Source organism: Peromyscus maniculatus, chromosome 18, assembly GCF_049852395.1.
Source record: "Peromyscus maniculatus bairdii isolate BWxNUB_F1_BW_parent chromosome 18, HU_Pman_BW_mat_3.1, whole genome shotgun sequence".
Taxonomy (NCBI): Eukaryota; Metazoa; Chordata; class Mammalia; order Rodentia; family Cricetidae; genus Peromyscus; species Peromyscus maniculatus.
This window is the reverse complement of record NC_134869.1, coordinates 258520-280113: the sequence shown is the minus strand read 5'-3', so window position 1 is coordinate 280113 and position 21594 is coordinate 258520. Positions and strand designations below refer to the sequence as shown.

General features: G+C 40.7%; 1 protein-coding gene across 11 annotated transcripts in view; it reads left to right on the top strand.

The window, feature by feature from the left end:
- Window positions 1-21594, top strand: part of LOC121826150 (uncharacterized) — a 219419-nt gene that overhangs the window by 83535 nt on the left and 114290 nt on the right. For 4 of the 11 annotated variants that reach the window (XR_013045760.1, XR_013045751.1, XR_013045756.1 and 1 more), the window contains one exon: window positions 14581-14868. The exons of the other annotated variants lie outside the window; for them this stretch is intronic. The gene's annotated coding sequence lies outside the window, so the exon portion shown is untranslated. The remainder of the gene's footprint in view (window positions 1-14580; window positions 14869-21594) is intronic. 11 annotated transcript variants of the gene reach the window in all.

Genomic DNA, 21594 nt, shown 5'->3' with positions numbered 1-21594 from the left:
TTGCTCACATGAATCCAGAGATGAGGCAGTAGATCTAGATGGAAAAGTATAAAGGATTGCCTGCAAATCCCAGTAATTAGAAAGAGTCCCGAGTCAGCTGTATAGTTGAGGCCTCAGACAGCTTGGTCTTTCTAAAAATCAGTTGTGGAATATCACACTTCCATGAACAGATACCCTGCCAAGGATATATAGTTATTCACCCAGCAAAGACAGAAACACCTTCTGCATGGTCCTGCCTCTTATCTCACTGATGTCCCATCCAGAGGAGGGTTCATGTTCTTCCAAATGCCCTGAGATCAAGCTGACAGGGGACAGTACCTGCCTTCTACAATATTCATCTCAGCCCACTCTTGGTAGTTGGATCATGTTCAGGAAATGAACTGGGGGATAAGACTATGACTAGCCGGTTCTCAAAGTTCAGCCTTGAGACTCCCCCTCTGTGAATGTCAACTCTCCTGTCTTCTACAGGCAGGGGTCTGCTGGTTTCTTCTCCTTTTTACATGTTTCAGGTGACCCAAAGGAGAGCCTCCTCAAGCTTATTCACAGCTGCTCAGGATACAGCCTGGCTTCAGACTCCCCAAATCTGGTCTCAACAGCCATGAGAATGGTGCCACAGTCAACATGACTTTTTTGAGACACAGGCTCTCCTGGCACTTGCACTGCAGACAGTCTTCAATTCTCCTCCTCATTTCCCAGTTGGTTGACATCAAGGCATGCATCACTATTCCAAGCTCCTTTTTTTCTATTTCTAAATGTTCAAACATCCAGAAAATCCAAACTCTAAAATGTTTGTGTTCTCAGACCTTTCCCACAGGCCATTCTTGACCTTTGGAAATCCAGGAGCCAGTGTTGTTTGAGTGGCTACTTCATTCCCAGCCTGAGGCCCAGATCTACAAAGGCAGGCTGTGTGAGATGGAGTTTTCCATGGTGTGATTTCACTGGGGGAGTTCCCACAGAGCAGAGCTGACTCAGGCTGCATTGTGAGGCTGGTAAAAGTGACTTTGAGCCTGACAATAGGTACCTGATAATTCTACCATTCCCTGGTTCTTAGATGGCTCCTACCTCAGGGCCTTAATCTGATCGTTCCTCCTAGTCTGTAAATCCACTGCCCTTCAGTGCAGTTGCGGAGGCCTAGACACTCTGATGCAGGAATGTTGGGGCCCTAAAGCCAGTTTATGCTCTATAGGGGGATGCTGTTTGATGTGTTTTTGTTTTATTTATTTATAAAAAAGTTTTTTTTCAATTTTACATACCAGTTCCTGTTTTCCCTTCCTTCACTTTTCTCATGCCTCATCACTCCCCAGCCCACCTCCCATCCACACTCTTCAGAGAGGGTCTGGTCTCCCTTGGGTAGTCAACAATGTCTGGCATACTAAATTGAGGCAGGACCAAGCAGCACCCCTCTGTGTCAATGCTGAGTAAGGTATCCCACTATAGGAAATGTGTTTCAAAAAGGCATTTCATGCACCTGGTATAAGTTCTGGTTCCATTGCCAGGGGCTGCCCAAACAAATCTAGCCACATATCTGTCACCCACGTTCAGAGGACCTAGTTTGGTCCTGTGCTAGTTCCGGCCAGAGTCCATGAGTTTCCAGCTTGGGTAAGCTATCTCTGTGGTTTTCCCCATCATGGTCTTGACCTCACTTGCTCCTGTGGTTCCTCCTGCCACTCTTTAAGTGAAATCTAGGAGCTCAGCCCAGTGTTGGTTGTGGATCACTGCATCTGCTTCCATCAGTTACTGGATGCAGGTTCTATTTTGACAATTAAGGTAGTCACTAATATAATTATAGCGAAGGTATGTTCAGGCACCCTCTCCATTATTACTTGAAGTCTTATCTGTGGTCATCCTTGTGGATTACTGGGGATTCTCCTAGCACCATGTTTCTCCCTAACAACCTAATGGTTTCCTCTATCAAGGCATCTGTTTCATTACTCTCCCTCTGTATCCCTCCCTCCACTGGGCCATCTCATTCTCTTCTGTTCCCATCCCCCATCCCCTCATTTCTACCCTCTCACACTTTACCCAGGAGATCTTAACTATTTTTCCTTTCTAGGGCCCTCCATGTATGTCACTCTTAGGGTCCTCCTTTTTACATAGCTTCTCTGGGGTTGTGGATAGTACCCAGCTTACACTTTGCTTTGCATCTAATATCCATTTAAGAGAGAGCACATACCATGTTTGTCTTTCTGGGTCTGGGTAACCTCTCTCAGGATCTGGTTTCATCCATTTGTCTACATATTTCATGGTATTACTATTTTTTAGCACTGAGTAATATTCCTTTGTGTAAAGGTACCAAATTTTCTTTATTCATTCTTCAGGTGGGAGCCATCTCAGTTGTTTCCAGGTTCTTGCTATTATGAATAATGCTGCTATAAACGTGGTTGAGTGAGTGAACTTGTGGTATGATAGAGCATCTTTTGGGTATATGCCCAATAGTGGTAATATTGGGTCTTGAGGCAGGTTGAGTCCCAATTTTCTGAGATACTGCCATACCGATTCCAGAGTGGCTGTACAAGTTTGAACTCCACCAACAGTGGAGGCTTGTTCCCCTTGCTCTGCATCCTCTCCAACATAACCTGTCATTAATGGTTTGGATCTTATTCATTCTGACATATGTAAGATGGTATCTTAGTGTCATTTTGATTTGCATTTCCCTGATGGCTAAGCATTTTGAGCAATTCCTTAAATGTCTTTTGGCCATTTAATATTCTTCTGTTGTGAATTCTCTGTTTAAATGTGTATCCCGTTTTTTAAGTTGGATTATGTGGTATTTTGATGTCTAGTTTCTTGAGCTGTTTATATATTTTGGAGATCAGCCCTCTGTTAGATGTGTGGGTTTGGTGAAAATCTTTTCCCATTCTGTAGGCTACCATTTCATCTTGTTTACCCTCTCATTTGCCTTACATAAGCTTCTCAGCTGTAGGAATTTCAGCTATTGGTGAAATTATTAAGGCCACTCCACATAGTTAAAAGGGAGGTTAATTTTATTACAAGTGAAGGGATAGGTACCGGTGTCTGGGAAAGGTGTTTTGCAGTCCAGCAGTGTTCTCTGGAGAACTCTGCTCAGTCTACCTCCAACGTCCAGGGTCCAGGAACCAAGAGAACTGACCCATCTGGATCTCGGGTCTTCATGGTCCTCTCTCAGCCCTGCCTTGTAGATGTGACAGTTACCAAAGCCTCAGTGGGGTTTGGAACTTCCAGATCAAAGATGGAATGGCTACCCACTACATCTCCCCCCCTTTTTTTGTCTAAATAAGAAAGTTCTAACCTAATACAAGACTATATACAAGGGATTGGTTATCAAATATTGTGAAGGAGTAATGAGGCATAGTGACCTAGATAAGATGGAACTTCAACCAATACGAACAATATCAAGCAAGAAACACATACTAAAATTCAGAGAAGTCTAGAGCGTAGGTAAATAGCATGTTACAGTCATCATTCCAAAAGGTGTCCTATCATAAAGAACCTGAATCTAATACTTAATAATATGTTCTATCTAATATATATGTATATATATATATATGTTGTAAATATAACTGCTAGTCTTCTAAGATAGAAAAGTAGATTATTGAATTTACTTTTAAAATTGAACTGCTAGTTTTAAATATTTCAGAATGGATTGGATTTTTGTATATTATATATAAATTATGTATATTGATACAGATTTGAGATTGATTTTGTTAGAAAATACTGCACATATACTTCTATCTTGTTCAGTGTATCATTCCTATACAGTTCATTTCACAATGCAATGCAATTTTCAGTCCTTGAAAGTTATTGCCAACTATTTAGGATAATAAAGAAATACAGGTTAGCATTTTGTCATTACAATGAAACCTGTAGTCATATTAGCTCTGTCCTCAAGGTCAAGCAGAAATATATTTTAGATAGACAAGTAATCTTAAAGCACTTCAGAGATCTGCAGAATATGGCATTTAAAATGATAACATATTTTTTTTTCCTTTTTTTTATGACTATGAGATATGTCTGTTCGGGGGAGCATCAATCTACTTCAAAGAAGATGATGGGAAGTGAAGAAACTCTATATAGTGTTTACTTTATTTGTAGCAAATGTTGGCCACTGGGTAAGAAAGTGACCTTATATCAACTGCTGACAGTATGCTTTCCAAAATGGACAAGTGGGACACACACAAAAAAAGACTGTTGCACCTTGCAAAGACAAGGTAGGAATGCCCTTCAGAAAATCTTGCTTCACAGATGAGTCTGTAAAATATGCTAGGCCTGTAGGCCAAAGATGGATGTCCCAATGTTGCAGAGAAATTTTGAGTGACAGTCTAGGCAACAAATGTTTGTGTCATTTCTCACATATTTTGGAAGTTGCTTAGTTATATTTCCTATATACTCAATATTATTTCCTTCTCGGGTCTCTGAAGGAGTTGAATATTAGATAGTTATAGTTTTTCTTGTTAAGAAATTCAGAAAATAAACTCACTAAAGAGGTGTAAAGTATATAAGTTTGAAGGACATCAAAAGCTTTTCGGTTGGTAATGCAAATTAGGATAGAAGGTGAATTAGACACAGTCGTTGTAACAGTTAATGAAAATAGAGGTCATAAATTAGAAACAGAGCAAAGAGGAGTATAGTGAGGATTTGGAAGGATGAAAAAGAAGAGAATAATGTAATTATAATCTCAAAAATAATGGAAAAGTATTTCATGTCATAAAAAGGAAAATTGATACACAACACTTGACCCGTTCCTTAAAATGTTAGTTGTTTCTACAAGTTCACATTCTCCCACGGAGCTCTGCAAAGGCACTGAAGGCAAACACCAGTCCTGAAGTCCCTGGTGAATCAACCATTTTATGTTTGACCTCTTCTGTAAGCACAGCCCAGTGCTCTATCATGCCCAGTGAATTGGCTGCAAAGCACTGCTTCTCTCATATATATTTTTATCAGGAAAACCCATCCTTCCTTCATCATCTTCCAGTGGGTGTGTGATACCTCTGCTTGTGATAACCAAGCATCCCCAATGCTTCCTGTGAGCCAGTCCATCAGGAAATAATTTCTTTCAGATATCATTAGATTACATAGCCTGTATTTCATGGAGGTTTAAGTGCCTCACCTACTTTCCCACTTCTATTGCACTCAGATTGATCTCATCTGTTCTCATAGCCTACAATCCCATGAGCCAAGCTTTGACAGGAGGTTTCATTGATCTTTTGAAAGTCTTTTCTAATTCAAGTAGTTGAGAGAAAGAATACTTACTCCCTGACTAAGACAAGCTCTTTTTGCAGTCCATTTTAAGGCTATCAAATGAATGTTCTAGCATGGGTTTTCCTTTTCTCTGTATAAAGGGTTGAACCTAAGTGGCCTCTTCTGTCACCGTTATTCCAAACAGAGAATTACATTCTAATTGTATACAAGTGTACTGGATTTTGGCCTAAGGAATTTTAATGAATACAGCAGTTTCATATATGATCTTGATTTTTTTATGTTCCATAAAACTTCTAACTTATGATTAACTCTATTTTTTGGCTTTCTGTATATCTTTCCATTTCCATTTAGAAATCTCTACTTATTTTATTTTTTTAACAAAAATTTATTTAGTCAGAAAACGTATTTGTGAACTTCATGGCAGAGAACTAATATACATTGAATATATCAACTCATTGAATTCATTATATGTGAATTGCATTTGGCATATAAAGAAACAAACTCAGATGGTTTGTTTGCAAGTTACTAAAGTATAAAGTTGTTAGATGTTGGTTTGGGGCTGGTTTTAAGCACAACTCACATTTTTTAACAAATGTGCTTTTACACAAGATTTTTAGTTTCACAGTGTCAGAGATCTGAGGAATGTCACATTTTAGCAAGTTCTGGGGAAGACAGGGATTACAAAGACTTGGGGTGGCGAAATATGGAGAATGAAACCCACAGAGAAAAGTTTTTTTGTTATGATGTAATTAATATTTTCTAAGGCCCTGTAAAAACTCAGGGAGGCAAAAGTGGTTATAATATCCTGGATGAACAGGGGAAGATCAAGAAAAAGGAGGAATAGAAGAGGAAGAGTAATAGTAGGAGAAGATGGATGGATAGGGGTAAATAGATGGATGGATTGATAGAGATAGGTGATGGAAAGTTAGATAGATAGATAGATAGATAGATAGATAGATAGATAGATAGATAGATAGATAGATAGATACATGTTAGATAGATAGATAGATAGATAGATAGATAGATAGATAGATAGATAGATAGATAGATAGATAGATAGATAGAAAGACAGACAGGAATACATATAGTTTTTCAGTCTATACACTACAGTCGTTATTGAGTCCTCCAAAGGGAGAATGGACTTGGAACTTTTGTCCTTTTTTTCACATTGGTCAGAGAGCTAGATCTGGGTGAAGAACTCAGAATTTTTTCTTTCAGCATCTGTAGACAATTCTATGACTTCTGGTTCCCAGACATAGCCCTCAAATTTAGTTCCATTCCAATTGTCTCTCAGTGGTCCCACTTTTTCTTTATGCTGATATGTGAGGTGATGTGGGACAAATCCTGGTCATCCAGGGAGCCTTGGCATTCTAGTCTCCCAAGAACCTTTCTAAATAAATGTTCCAGGTATTGTATAGAACTCTAGAAGAGGAACATCAGTCCATCACATTCTAGAAAAGCCTATGACATGGCATCAGACATTGGTAGTTTTAAAACCTCCATTTCCTTCTGACTTTACACCTCTTTAGTGAGTTTATTTTCTGAATTTCTTAACAAGAAAAACTATAACTATCTAATATTCAACTCCTTCAGAGACCCGAGAAGGAAATAATATTTAGTATATAGGAATTCTCGATGGACTGATCGAGTTTGCCTTGGGGATGTTATTTTTATAAAGACAGCAAACTTAGTAGGTGGTTCCCTAGCATTGGGCTCAGCAGCACAAGGACACCCCATTAAATAACTTGCCTGGAATCCTTTAATTAAAGTGGAGATGCAGCAAGTTGATGAAATTAAATGTAGAAGTGCCTGCAGTTGAAAGGTCAGGATGAGATGTTTCACTCCAGAATGTTAATCAAGAAAAATCAGAATAAAGAAAATTAAATATAGGAGGAAGTCTGACAATGTGTGAGAAAAGTCTTTATTTGTTAATGCTTTGGTGATTGGTATTACACATCATCCTAGGACTGTAAAAAAATAATACAATGGGATCCTTCTTTGAGAAATCATTTCCACACTTGATATAATATTTTATATTAAGTTCAACTCTCTGAAATCTTGTAAGAAAAAGAGAAACTATGGAACATGTTTCTTTTAAACATCTTCTTCTGTTAAAGAAGTCAAAAAGAATTATTGAAGCAGATTTTGGGTTAGTCCAAGCTTCATGGGAGGAAGGGTTACTCCTATTTTATTTTTGAGACTTGTTTATTCCTAAAATTATCAGCTGAAGTCAAGATCTGAAGTTTTATCAGGACACAACAGCATGTAGTATAACACCATTTGTATTATACTATGTCCGTATTCATTGGTTATTCTAATGAGAGCTTGGATCATATGGTGAGTAGCACATCCTGGCTTGCATGTATTGAGGATGGTATGTGTTAAAAATGAAATGTATCTGATCCTCACAGTTGGTACTGAGGATGTCAACTTATATCTGTAGATGAAGTCTGTGAGTCTAAGATTTTCAGCAAACATTCTTCTGTGTGTCTCTTTTGAGGCTTTGATTGACTGTAAAATATCAAGTGAAATCAAGATCTGGGATCAGAGTACCTCAAGGTTCCCTCTAACTACCAAATATGTTAATGATGTCCATTTGCTTTCATCTGTAAGGGAGCCATTGGCTCCATTGGAACATGGTGTTTCAGGCTCCCTTTTGGTTAGAGTGTTGGATGAAGAAGAGAGTATTCTGCCCAAACACCCTTAAAGTTCAGGGCTTCTGAGTTTAATTCTTCCTCAGTAGGCTGCAGGTCTCCACTGATAGCAGTCTGTGGTCAGGCGTGCTTCCCTTCTTGGATTGCCTGGACTCATTTCACACAGAGATTGGTCCCTGGCTACTTGATATTAGTGTTTGGCCTAGGAAGAGTTTTCCATTGTGGTTGGAGCAGGCTCCATTTAAATTGTCTCTTCAAACTGCATTTCCTAGGGTCAACATTAAGTCTGACCACATATCTCTAATTGGGTTGGCACGAGCTAACTTGATTTTTGGGTTTGTGTTTAATCTTCATCAAGGTCAATGGTTGGCCTGTAACATTTCCACTTTTGATTTTGCCTGGTTTGTTCTATGAGCTTTGTATGAGCTCTGAATTCTTCCCAGTCATTACTTGCCCCAGACCTACTTCTTCATTTGGTCCTTGGTGTTTTCAGAATAAGGATTAGAGCTGGGTATGGCTGTTTTCTTGGTTTTCTCTGGGTGTTCTTTATTTTAGGGGTAGCTCAGCTCCATATCTCTTCTTGATTAGGACCCAGGCATTTCAAAGCTAGAATGGGACTCTGTCCCACTACTTTGCTTGGTTTTGGCCTGGTCTTTGTCAGCATTAAGGTTATGATGTGGCCCAAATCTCTTCTTGTTTAGGTCCATACTTCATCAGGGTAAGGAATTTAAGCAGACAATTTTTTTCTTGATTTGTCTTTGGCCTCTTTCATTTATGAGAATGTCCCAGGTCTTCTTCTCTCCTTGTTTTGTCTCTGGCTCTTTTCAGGGTAAGTGATAGGTCCTTGTGTTCTCCATTTCCTGCTTTGCCCTGGCCTCTTTCTTTTTGTTGGGCGGGGGGGGGGGGGGGGGGGAGGGGGGGGGAGGGAAAGGATTTATTTGGCCTACATTTCCACATCATAGTAGACCATTGAAGGAAGTCAGTACAGGAACTCCAACAGGGCCAGAACCTGAAGGTAGGAGCTAATGCAGAGGGCATGGAGAGGTGCTGTTTACTGACTTGTTCCTCATGGTTTGCTCAGCAAGCTTTTTCTTCTAGAACCCAAGACCACCAGCCCAGGGGTCCTCACAATTCCTCGGGCCTTTTCCTATCAATCACTAAGAGAATGCCCTACAGGTTTGTCTGCAGCCTGATCTTCTGGAGGCAGTTTCTTAATTGAGGTTCCCACCTCTCAGATGATTTTGGCTTCTGTCAGGTTGACATAAAACTATCCAGCAAATGTAATTATATCAAAAAATGAAAATTTAAAAAATCTTCAATACATGCCTTCTGTAGAGTGCAAAAGACATTGTACGTTTGGTCTTGTAGCTTTGTAGGTTTGAACTTCCACAAACTAAAAATATTAAGAAAAAATATTGGAACTGGGCATATGTTGTCTTTTGTTTTTATCATTTCCTAACAGTTTTACATAATAACTACTTACATAGCATAACACTATAATCTACATTTTTTTTCCTTTTATTTTACAATACCATTCAGTTCTACATATCAACCACAGATTCCCTTGTTGGGGGAGCATTGTAGGTTTGAACTTCCACAAACTAAAAATATTAAGAAAAAATATTGGAACTGGGCATATATTGTCTTTTGTTTTTATCATTTCCTAACAGTTTTACATAATAACTACTTACATAGCATAACACGATATTCTACATTTTTTTCCTTTTATTTTACAATACCATTCAGTTCTACATATCAGCCACAGATTCCCTTGTTCTCCCCTCTCCTCCAGGGCAAAGCCTCCACCGAGGACTGAGATCGACCTGGTAGACTCAGTCCAGGCAGGTCCAGTCCTCTCCTCCCAGACTGAGCAAAGGGTCCCTGCATAAGCCCCAGGTTTCAAACAGCCAACTCATGCAATGAGCACAGGACCCGGTCCCACTGCCTAAATGCCTCCCAAACAAATCAAGCCAATCAACTGTCTCACCTATTCAGAGGGCCTGATCCAGTTGGGGGCCCCTCAGCCTTTGGTTCATAGTTCATGTGTTTCCATTCGTTTGGCTATTTGTCCCTGTGCTTTATCCAACCTTGGTTTCAACAATTCCTACTCCTATAAACCCTCCTCTTTCTCATTAATTAGACTCCCAGCGCTCCACTCGGAGCCTAGCCGTGGATGTCTGCATCCAGATTCCTCAGTCCTTGGATGGGGTTTCTGGCACAACTACTAGGGTGTTTGGCCATCCCATCACCAGAGTAGGTCAGTTCTAGCTGTCTCTCAACCATTGCCAGCAGTCTATTGAGGGGGTATCTTTGTGGATTTCTGTGGGCCTCTCTAGCACTTTGTTTCTTCCTTTTCTCATGTGGTCTTCATTTACCATGGTCTCCTATTCCTTGTTCTCCCTCTCTGTTTTTGATCCAGCTGGGATCTCCCACTCCCACAGGCTCTCTTTCCCTCGACCCTCGCCCTTCATTACTCCCACTCATGCCCAAGTTGTTCATGTAGATCTCAGCCATTTCTCTGTCATTGGGCGATCCTCGTGTCTTTCTTGGGGTCCTGTTTTCCAGGTAGCCTCCCTGGTGATGGGAGTAGCAGTGCAGTCATCCTTGTTCCACCTCTAGTATCCTCCTATGAGTGAGTACATACCGTATTTGTCTTTCTGAGTCTGGGTTACCTTACTCAGGATGATTTTTTCTAGATCCATCCATTTGCCTGCAAACCTCATGATGTCATTGTTTTTCTCTGCTGAGTAGTATTCCATTGTGTATATGTGCCACAATTTATTTATCCATTCTTCAGTTGAAGGGCATCTAGGTTGTTTCCAGGTTTTGGCTATTACAAACAGTGCTGATATGAACATAGCTGAGCAAGTGCTCTTGTGGTATGATTGAGCATTTCTTGGGTATATGCCCAAGAGTGGTATAGCTGGGTCTTGGGGGAAATTGATTCCCAATTTTTTAAAAAAGCACCATATTGATTTCCAAAGTGGGTGTACAAGCTTGCATTCCCACCAGCAGTGGAGGAGAGTTCCCCTACTTTCACATCCTCTCCAGCATAAAGTGTCTTCAGTGTTTTTGATCTTAGCCATTCTGACAGGCGTAAGGTGGTATCTCAGAGTCAATTTGATTTGAATTTCCCTGATGATTAGGGATGTTGAGCAATTCCTTAAATTGAATTTTCAGCCATCTGAGTTTCCTCTGTTGAGAATTCTCTGTTTAGTTCTATAGCCCATTTCTTAATTGAACTGTTGGGCATTTTGATGTCTAATTTCTTGTGTTCTTTATATATTCTGGATATCAGTCCTCTGTCAGATGTGGGGGTAGTGAGCGCCCATCCTGGCCTGGACTTCCTGTCTGGACAAAAGCTCCCATCCTGCCCCGGACTTCCTGTCCAGATAAGATCTTCCATCCTGTCCCGGAGTTCCCATTTGGACAAGAGAGCTCCCATCGGGACAAGAGAGAGAGACTTCCTGAATCTGTCAGCTCTGTCTGAACCAAGTGTGCTTAAGACCAAGAACGAACCACAGGGAGATGGGCAGACGTCAAGGCAGAAGTACATACAACAAAATGAAGAGCAATACAGCATCACCAGAACCTAGCCTGCCTCCAACATCTAGACCTGAACATCAAAAATTGGAAGAAGCAGAAGAAAACAGCCTTATGAATAACAACATGAAGAAGGTAGAGGCTTGTGTAGAGGAAAAGACAAAAAAAAATGGGAGGAATGCCCTGGCCTCTTTCATTTGAAGGATTCGTCTGGGCACACATCCTTTCTTAGTTTTGGCACAGGCTTCAGGGTCAGAGTTATGCTGAAGCCAACTTCTCATCTTGGTGAGGGCCCTGGCATCAGTCCAGGTAAAGTTGAAGCATGGATATTCTCCTTTGCATTCTTCGGGCCAGATATTTTTCTTCTGAGTGATAGGGTAGGACACATTTCCCTCTTGGATGGGGCCAGCTCTCTTTATAGTCAAAGTTAGGCATGGAGGTTCTTTTCTTTTCTCTTTGTTTCATTTCATTTTGTTACTTTTTCTACTTCTCCTCTGGCCTTGGCTCTTCTGCTTAGTGGACTGGCCTAGGGATACCTCTGTTTTTATTCTGGGCCAGAGTTTATTCAGCTTCAGATTTTTGTGCAAGCTTCTTTTAGGTCAGGGTTTGGCACTTTAATCTTAGGGTTGGTTGCTGGCCTTTCTGGTTAAGGGAAAGCCTTTGTTAATTTAGGCTTTATTCCTGGTCATCATCAGGTTCATCCTTAGGCCTTGGAATACTTCTCTCTTGACATCTTTGGTTTGATGTTTAATCCTGGTCTACTTACACTTTAGGTGCTTAGCATGGATTTTTTCAGGGACCATGTTGGCCTGGGCTACTTTTGAGGGTATAGCAGTATCTAGGCAGTTTTTGTGTTAGAGTTAAGCCTGGTTACATTGATATTCTGGGACTGTGTGGTACCTGTTTCTCTTTAGGGTTGAAGCAATGGATACTTTGGACTCCAGGTTTATCTGAAGCTATTTTGTAATTTATAATTAGCCTTAGATTATGCTCAGCCATTCTGAAAAAAATGTGCATATTGATATAGGACTGTATTTAGTTCCCTTCCCTTACATCTCAAGTATATTCTGAGGAACATTAGCTCTTTCCAAGGGAAATGGGTGCAGACACCAATACACACAGCACAGAGTCCAGATGAAATAAACTACATATTACACAAATAGAAAAGTGAAGTAGGGAGGAGACAGTGGTACTTGGGAGAGTCATTGCTGCTGCATTGGTGACTGTAGGCATGGTAAAGAGGCACCATGAGCTCATGTGGAATATTGTTGCTTCTCAGTAAAGATAACATAATAGACTCTCAACAAGGTTTCTGCTGCCTTTCTTTCCTTCTGTGGTCTACTCCCATGAAGGCATATCACAGGCAGTTAATATAACAGCAGAGACTGGTCCTCTATTGATCTAGTGACTGCCTTGATAGGCACATGAGGGTTGTGGAGATCTTCATGTGGCCTCTTATGCAGTGTGGGCATGGTGTCCTCCCCTGTGTGGCATTCATGGCATGCACTGTGAAGGTGTTCCTCTGGTCTTTGCTATGGAAATATTTCTCAAAATCTTATTTGTCTTGAAAACCCTTGGAACAATGAACCATGCCTTTGTGATCACTTTCAAGAAAGCTCCCTGTCATCTCCACACACTGTTGTGTGATCAGGTCTTTCCACAAAGAATGTCTCCACTGACTTACCAGAAATTGATTACTGCTCACATTATTATTATTGTGAATCACAGGCCACTTTAATAGTGTGAGCTGCCAACTTGTCAAGGACACACATGTAACCATGACAATGATTCCTTATGGAGTGTCACAGAGGCCAGGCTTCACTCTGCTCAGAGAAACACAAAGGTGGTCAAGCTGTGCAGATATCTTTGGACTGGTAATTAGAAAAGGTGCCTTGAAGGATTCAAGATTTCCAGCAGTCCTTCTAATTCAGTCTCCTTAGTGTTGGGTTTCCTTTTTATTCTTTTTACCATGGATGCTCTTTTCTTGCCCTAACATGACATTTGAAGGGTAGTGGGAAGGAGGCATCTTAATGATCTGAGGAGTTAGTCAAGGTATCACAGTGTTCCATTCCTCTATCTTATTAAGGATGGAAACCTACACTTAAGAATTGTGGCATGCCAGACTGCAACCCACAATCCCAGAGAGCCTAGCTAACAGGGAACAATCCTAGGAGAGACACATGGATGACCCTGCAAAAGAGAAGTGGATGAGATCTACATGAGCAGAGTGGGTGGGAAAGGGTGTCAGTGGGTGAGGGTGGGGGATGAGAACATAAAAAAATGGGAGGGTCAAGCTGGAACAGGGACAGAGTGGGAGGGCAGGGAGGAAGATACCATGATAGATGAGGACATCATGGGAATAGGAAGATGCAAGGTACTGGGGAGGCTCTCAGTAATCCACAAAGATCACCCCACCTTGGTCTGCTGGCAGTGGTCCAGAGGGTGCCTGGACTGGTCTACTCTGGTGACCAGTCTAGCGAATAACCTAGCTGCCATCATAGAGCCTTTGTCCAGTGACTGATGGAGATAGATGCAGAAATCCAAGGCCAGGTACCAGGCTGAGCTCAGGGAATCCAATTGATGAGAGAGAGGAGGGATTCTGAAGGTGAGGGTGTCAAGATCATGATGGGAGGATGTGCAGAGATGACCGTCCACATTAGTGGAAGCCCATGAACTGTGGACTGCTGGCTGTGGAGCCCCCATGGACCTGGACTAGGCCCTCTGGATACGGAAGATGGTCGTTTGGCTCAAACTGTTTGGGGAGCACCCAGGAGGGGAATCAAGATCTGTCCCTGGTGCATGGGGAGGATTCTGGGAAGCTGGTACCTGTGGTGTGATGCCTTGCACAGCCTTGGTGCAGTGGGAAGGGGCTTGGACCTGCCTAGGCTCAGTGTGCCAGGCTCTGCTGACTCCCCATAGGGACCTTGATTTGGAGGATGTGCGGATGTGGGGTGTCTTGGAAAAGAGTGCTGGGGGTGGGAGGAAGGAAGAGGGGGGAACAGTGGGTGATATGTGGAGTGAGTAGAAAATTTCTTAATAAAGAATAATGAAAAAAATCATTAAAATCAGTAGCAATCAAAAAAAGAATTGTGGCATGCAAAAAGAAAGAAAGCAAACCTGAATTAACATGTTCTATTGGTTCTCAACCAATAAAATCTCAGTTATAGAAGAAAAACTGTTGGGAAATTCTTCTCGTTATTTCTAGATGAAGAGTAAGCATTGTGCTACCCTCAAAGCCAAACAGGATTTTGGGAAGATGGCCTCAATTAAACCAGCTATATAATCACAGAGCTTGAAATGCTTTTCCTGTCTGAGCAAAATCTGGAAGAAGAGAAGTTATACAGTTGCCCAGCAGGGATTCTTCTTTGCTGTCTCAGCCTGGAGGCCTGTGGTAACAGTTACAGTAGGAAAGCCCCCCTGGGAGTCTTCCAGTCACATCACTGTATCTTGGGAATCCAAAATTTCCTGGTCTTCACCAAGTTCTGGATAGCCAGTAAGTGTTTTTAGACTTACTTGATGATGGTGATTTACTATAATCTGAAAGTGCAGAGGAAGAGGAAGGAGAAACTGAAAACTTCCATGTGCTTGGTGTCAAATGGTATCTGAGGGACTTAATAGTAGATATCCATCTAAGGAAGATCCTGAAACATCTACACATTGTTAGTAACATCTTGGACAACATCATTGCTCTAGAAGCATGGAAGTTCCATGTACAGAATGAAGCATGATCAAGCATGACCCACCCCATTGTAATAGTGCTACTACCCCATCATAAAGGATGAAGACACCATCAATGTTGTGCCACAATACACAGATGCTTGTTTCTATACAATACACATATACATGTGCCCACATTTATACATTTAACAACATGTATTTGTTTACACCTTTGCATGCACATACATACATACACACACATAGAAATATACTTTGAAATTAAATTAGACATACAATAAATTGATATATCAAGAAATTAAAAAGAAACAAACTTTGTGGTATTTGTATACATGTATATGGTATGCATGTTGTATGCAGAGCTATGAGTATAATTATGTTCATGTTTTTATATGTATCTATATGGTATACATAATGTGTACACCCATATCTAACTGCATATACATGTGTACATATAAATATAAAAATAAACTGAAATCCCAACTCCCAAACACCAGCCAAGGAGGCGGCAGAACTTTCTGAGTGGCCAGCTCGCTGTCTTAGCCCTTTTCTGCCTTCAACTCTGAGTGCCTGTTGTGTTTTTTGAAAGGCATAACTTTTTTTATAACAATTTCTTTTGTGTATACTTTTTTATTTTATTTTACAATAAATAATAATAATTCTACATATCAACCACAGATCCCCTTGTTCTCCCTCCTCCCGCCTCCCTCTCTTTCCCCTCAGCCCACCCTCCATTCCTATCTCCTCCAGGGCAAAGATTCCCTTGAGTATTGAGATCAACCCGGTAAATGCAGTTCAGGCAGGTCCAGTCCCCTCCTCCCAGGTCCAGTCCCCTCCTCCCAGGCTGAGCCAAGCGTCCCTGCATAAGCCCCACGTTTCAAACCAACAACTCATGCACTGAGCACAGGACCTGGTCCCACTGGAAAGGCATAACTTTTTAGTTCACAACAGAGACACCGCATTTGCCCTATTAGAAAATATGTAAAATGTAACTTTCAAAAAGCAGAAATATGAGAAATAAGCTTTGCTTTCATTATCTAGAAATGAATATTAAAACTTCCTTCAACACTTTTTTCTATAACTGCATATGATTTCAGAAGTTTAATATTGATACTAATCTTAATTTTTCTCCCCTGAATAATGCAGCATTCAATATATATAAGTCCTGAGGTATCATTCTCCATGATGGTAGTGGCCACTTCTGTCTCTATCTAAAACATCTTCTGGTTGCCTAGAAGTCGAGTTGTTAATTCCTGCATGGACTAGTTTATGTTTCTGTGTAGACTTAGGAAACATTTATTACACTAGTCTTTGAAGATATGGAGGTAACTAGGGTGAGTAGCGTGGGAAGGAGATGGCTTGGGCAGGCTGACTGCATGTGTTGGGAAAGTTCTAGTTCAATGGGTGAAAGGTCAAGTCTGAAGTAATTGGAGGCAAAAAGGCAGAACACAAGAGAAAAGTATTTCTGACTGCATGCTGCTACTCAGTGTAGAGCAACAGATCAGCTCTTACCCACTGCATGACACATGGCTGTCCCAGATTTCTACTTAGCATGGTGAAATGATTGTCCTTGGCTTGCTTGCTCTGCAGTGGTATCTATAAAGATAATACAGGTCTAAAAGCATTTGTAACAAATACAGATAAATGTACAACCCTTTACCAGATATTCTGCATCTGAACTGGTTTATACCAAAGTCCATGCTCAAAGGGTGGTCCAAAAGTAAAATTCTTTTTTGATTCCATTGTTCTCTGTAATTATGTTGGATACCTACTGTCTTAGTTAGGGTTTCTAGAGCTGTGAAGACACACCGTGACCACAGCAACAACTATAAGGAAAACATTTAATCAGGTGGCTTACAGTTTCAGGGATTTAGTTCATTATGATCATGGCAGGACAAGGAGGTGTGCAGGCAGACATGGTGCTGGAGAAGGAGAAAAATGTGGAGATGAAGCTACATCTTGATCCACAGGCAGCAAAAAGTGCTCTGAGACACTAGGCATGGCATGAGCATAAGAGATCTCAACCCTCCCCCACTGTAACATAATCCTCCAACAAGGCCACACTCCCTCCAACAAAGCCACACCCCCTAATAGTGCCAATCCCTATGAGATTATAGGGGCTTCTTACTTTCAAATTAACAAACCTCCAAGATATACTTAGAAGGCATAATAGAACAGATTATGGTGGGGCTAGTAGAAGATGTTTTTGAGAGGAGAGCACTTTTTTTTTAAAAGGAGAGTCTAATCATTGGTTCTACCCATCTTAGGTTCCTTGTTAGGGACTCCACAACAAAACAGAGATTACCAAGTGAAAAGCATATTCACTTACCTAGTGCAAACTTTCACAACCCAAGTCTTCCTAAGGTAGAAAAAAACCTGACAAGCGCTTAGACATGAGGTAATTTTTTCAAGATTGTTTTCATCCAGAATTAATTGTCATTGCATAGAATATCCTGTGCTTAAGAAGTAATCCTTAAACGTGAATACTTTCAAATAATATTAAGCAAATATTGTAATTTACAATTTAAAAAGTCAGGTGCATTAAATGTACATTAATAGCAAAATTTTGGAGTTCACTTAAGTCCAGTATCAAATTACTGAAATATAACATCATATAGTATTGATGCCCAGGCACTGAATGAACAAGGCAGATAGGAGAAGATGAGCACAGCATCATCAGTTGCGATCCTTCAACACCTCACTGTCATTTGCCCTGGGGAGCCTCTAACCCTGAATCTCAGAACCTCTGTACGCAGCCAGACACCACTCTTATTTGGAGAGGTCCCTCTTGGACCCAACTTAATGAGCTTCCAGCTATCAGGGGAAAGGATGGAAAGAGGTATCTCTCACTGAAACTGTTTGATATGTATGAAAGTATAAGAGCAACTGTTACTCCTGTACATGCCTGCACTGTCTTTGAACAGGTCTCATTCCCTGGTCTATGCCAACCCTAGCCAGACTACCAAGTGTGAAAGACAAGAACAAAGCCTTTGACACAAACATCTCACTTGAGCCTAAAGTCTCCACAAGATGAACAAACAAACAGGAATTGTCCATCCCCAAGAGTCCTCATGCCTCCACCAAATAGCAGTCACCACAAGGTTCACAGACTCCTGCCAAAAGCTGTCCCAAGTGACACACAGTAGCCCCAGAACACTCCTTAGTTTTGTGTGGGGTAACATCCCAGGACAGTTCAGAGTGACCCATGGAGCACATGGAGATGGGGAAAGCACATCAGTCCTGCTGTGGTGATCATGTCAAGAGGAATTACTGACCCAGCAGGCAGCTAGAGACCTGAACAAGGCTACCAAAGAAAGAGAGTCTTCCAAACACTCATCTGGTCTCATATCAGGTTTCTGTCCCCAAATTCTACAATGTGTAGGGACAGAGGTGCACATGGCTCCAGAAGAGATGGGGCCTTCCTCTAGATTTCATTATGGTCCTGATCCTTGGAGTTGGCTATAGCCTTCATGGTTATCAGAGTTCCATACATACCACAAAATAATGCCTTTATATATCCCCCATATTTTTCAATACTTCTACCCTTCCCTACTCGGTGGCCTTTCCTGATACTCAACTCCTGGTGGGCCCAGTCATTTCAACCATGCCATAGACATGCACCATGGTTCGGGGCCAGCACTCTGCCTCTTAGAGCATGTAGTAGACCTGAGGTTTTATTCTAGAGTTGATGGAAAGTGGAATGTAATAAAACGTGTGTCAAAATGAAAGCAATAGGAGTCAAGCAGATGAATGGCAAATAATGATGGCTTTTGGATCATGTCCTCTCTGTGTGCCTTCATCAGTCTTCAGATATGAGGCTGCACCTTTCCTCCATGAAGGGACATGTGGTGCTTCTGACCTGCTTCAGGAAATTGTCAGGAAGTCCTTTCTAGGTTTTATGACCAGTTTCAGGGGAAGATATGAGTTCTTCCTCACATTCATTCATCCACTCTAAGAACTTCCTATGTCAAGCCCTATGTTTTGAGATAGCATATTCTGAATGCCATCAAGTATGACATAAAGCCAAAAGTCTGGCCATAATTAATGACTGTGTTAATATTTGATCCTGAAGTGCAACATTTATATACATTTAAAGATGAATCTCAGTATATCATGTTCTGTGCATGTCATTTTGCATCAACTTTTCAGTAATTCTTGTTTTAAGATTATCTAGAGATTGCCGGGCTGTGGTGGCGCACGCCTTTAATCCCAGCACTCGGGAGGCAGAGGCAGGTGGATCTCTGTGAGTTCGAGGCCAGCCTCGGCTACCAAGTGAGCTCCAGGAAAGGCGCAAAGCTACACAGAGAAACCCTGTCTCGAAAAACAAAAAACAAAAAACAAAAAAACAAAAAAAGATTATCTAGAGATTGAAATATACAAGGTAATTCATCTAAGTGGAATGTTTTTCACTAAGTCTTTGAGACATTAGTATTCTAAAACATGTAGTAACCACAAAGGTTACTTAAGTTCTGAAGTATCTTGCAAATTTTGATCCATGTGGTAATGTTATATTGGGAGAAATATGTGATGATTGCTGAAACTGGTTAAATACTGAAACCTGAACTGTCCACAGGAGCCTGCGGAGCACTAATGACAAATAGCCTTAGACCTGAGAAGTGCACGGGGCACAAAGGACAGACTCTCAAAGGCACAATGCCAAGAAGGAACATGGCATTTCACTGACTCACCCTGGAACCGTCCTTGGTGCTTTTTCACTGGTTATTTCCAGTGAACTCACTTACGTGCATCGCAGAGTAACTTCACTTTTGCCTTTTCCCATGAATTACTCTGGACAAGCAGTTTCTTCAAGCTAAACACACAGTAACCCTCCTCCCATCAAGAATTCTTACCACTACAGTGAGATTTTATTAAGAGTATCATTCACTTGAAATAAAATTCTGCACAAATTTTCACAATGCCCATTAATATTAAAATATTCTCTAAGTTTCAGAACCACTGGAAAACCCTCTAAGGCAAAAAGCCATGAGTTGATCATGAAAAGTACCAGGGAAGGGCCACTGAGATGCCTAGTTGGGTGGAAGGAAAGAGCTTACTCCTCCTAATTTGTTCATTGACCTCCATGTGAACAGAATGAGAAAATGGCATGGCGTGTATTGTGTGTTCATTCTCTCCCTATCGTATGTATGTATGTATGTATGTATGTATGTATGTATGTATTACCCCCACTCTAAATAAATAAATGGATATTTGTTATTATTTTAAATTCTGATCAGTAAATTTCCATACACTCGTCATATGAAATAATTGATTTTTAAAATAATGAAAAAATTGAATGCAACTCACAACTGTTTGTAATTCCAGTTCCAAAGGATTCAACACCATCACACAGGCATATATGAAGGCAAAACACCAATGCACATAAAATAATGAATAAACGATTAAATTTTTGTAGGAGCTAGTGGGGTCAGGAGCCTCACAAGCATACCACAGAACTAACTAACCTAGGCTCAGAGTGACTCAGAGACTGAACCACAAATCACGGAGCATGCATGGGTCTTAACTAGGCCCTCTGCATATATTTTACAGTTGTAGAACTTGGTCTTCTTATGAGACTTTTAACAGTGGGAGCAGGGCTTGTCTCTAACTTCTGCTTTGGGGACCTAGTCCTCCTACTGAATTGCTACATCCAGCCTTTCTTTCTTCCTTCCTTTCTTTCTTTCTTTCTTTCTTTCTTTCTTTCTTTCTTTCTTTCTTTCTTTCTTTCTTTCTTTTGTTTGATTGTTTGAGCTGAGGACTGAACCCAGGGCCTTGATCTTGCTAGGCAAGCACTTTACCACTGAGCTAAATTCACAATCCCATACATCCAGCCTTAATAGAAGAGGTCATGCCTAGTCTCACCACACCTTGATATAACACGATAGGCAGATGTCCATAGTAGGCCTGCCCATTTCTGAAGGGAAAAAAGAGAAAGAAGAATGGATGTGGAGCAGGAAGAGAGGAGGTGGGGGGAGGGGATGAGAGGAGAGGACAGAGGTGAAACTTTGGTTATGATGTAAAAACAAAAATAAACAAATAAATAAAAACATTCATTCCAATGAAAGGAGAATATTGGTGTTATCATATTTAAATTTGAGATACTAAAAGAATGTCCTTCAAGGGATATTACCACTTATTCTGACTTTATAATGTGTTTGCAGTTGTACAGGAACAGTTAAATCATGTTAGGAATAATTTTGAGCTGGCCTAATACACAATATGTTTGCCTTGTACTTGGAATAATTATATCATATTCAGGCTTTATTTTGACGTGGTTATTGTTTTACATTTGGAAATTAATCATGACATAAAAAGATATAATTGTGTATGTCAAGTTCACATGGGGTGCAGTTGTGATAGCTATTTTAGTTGTCAAATTTATTACATCTGGAATTAACTAAGACCCAAAAATGGAGGGGCAGACCTGTGAGATATTTTTGCTTAATTTGAAGAGAAAAGATCCACATGGAAGCCAGGTTTTTGCATTTGGAAGACATTCTTTTAACTGGATTTTGATAAGGAAAGAAACACCTTTAAATCAGGTGTT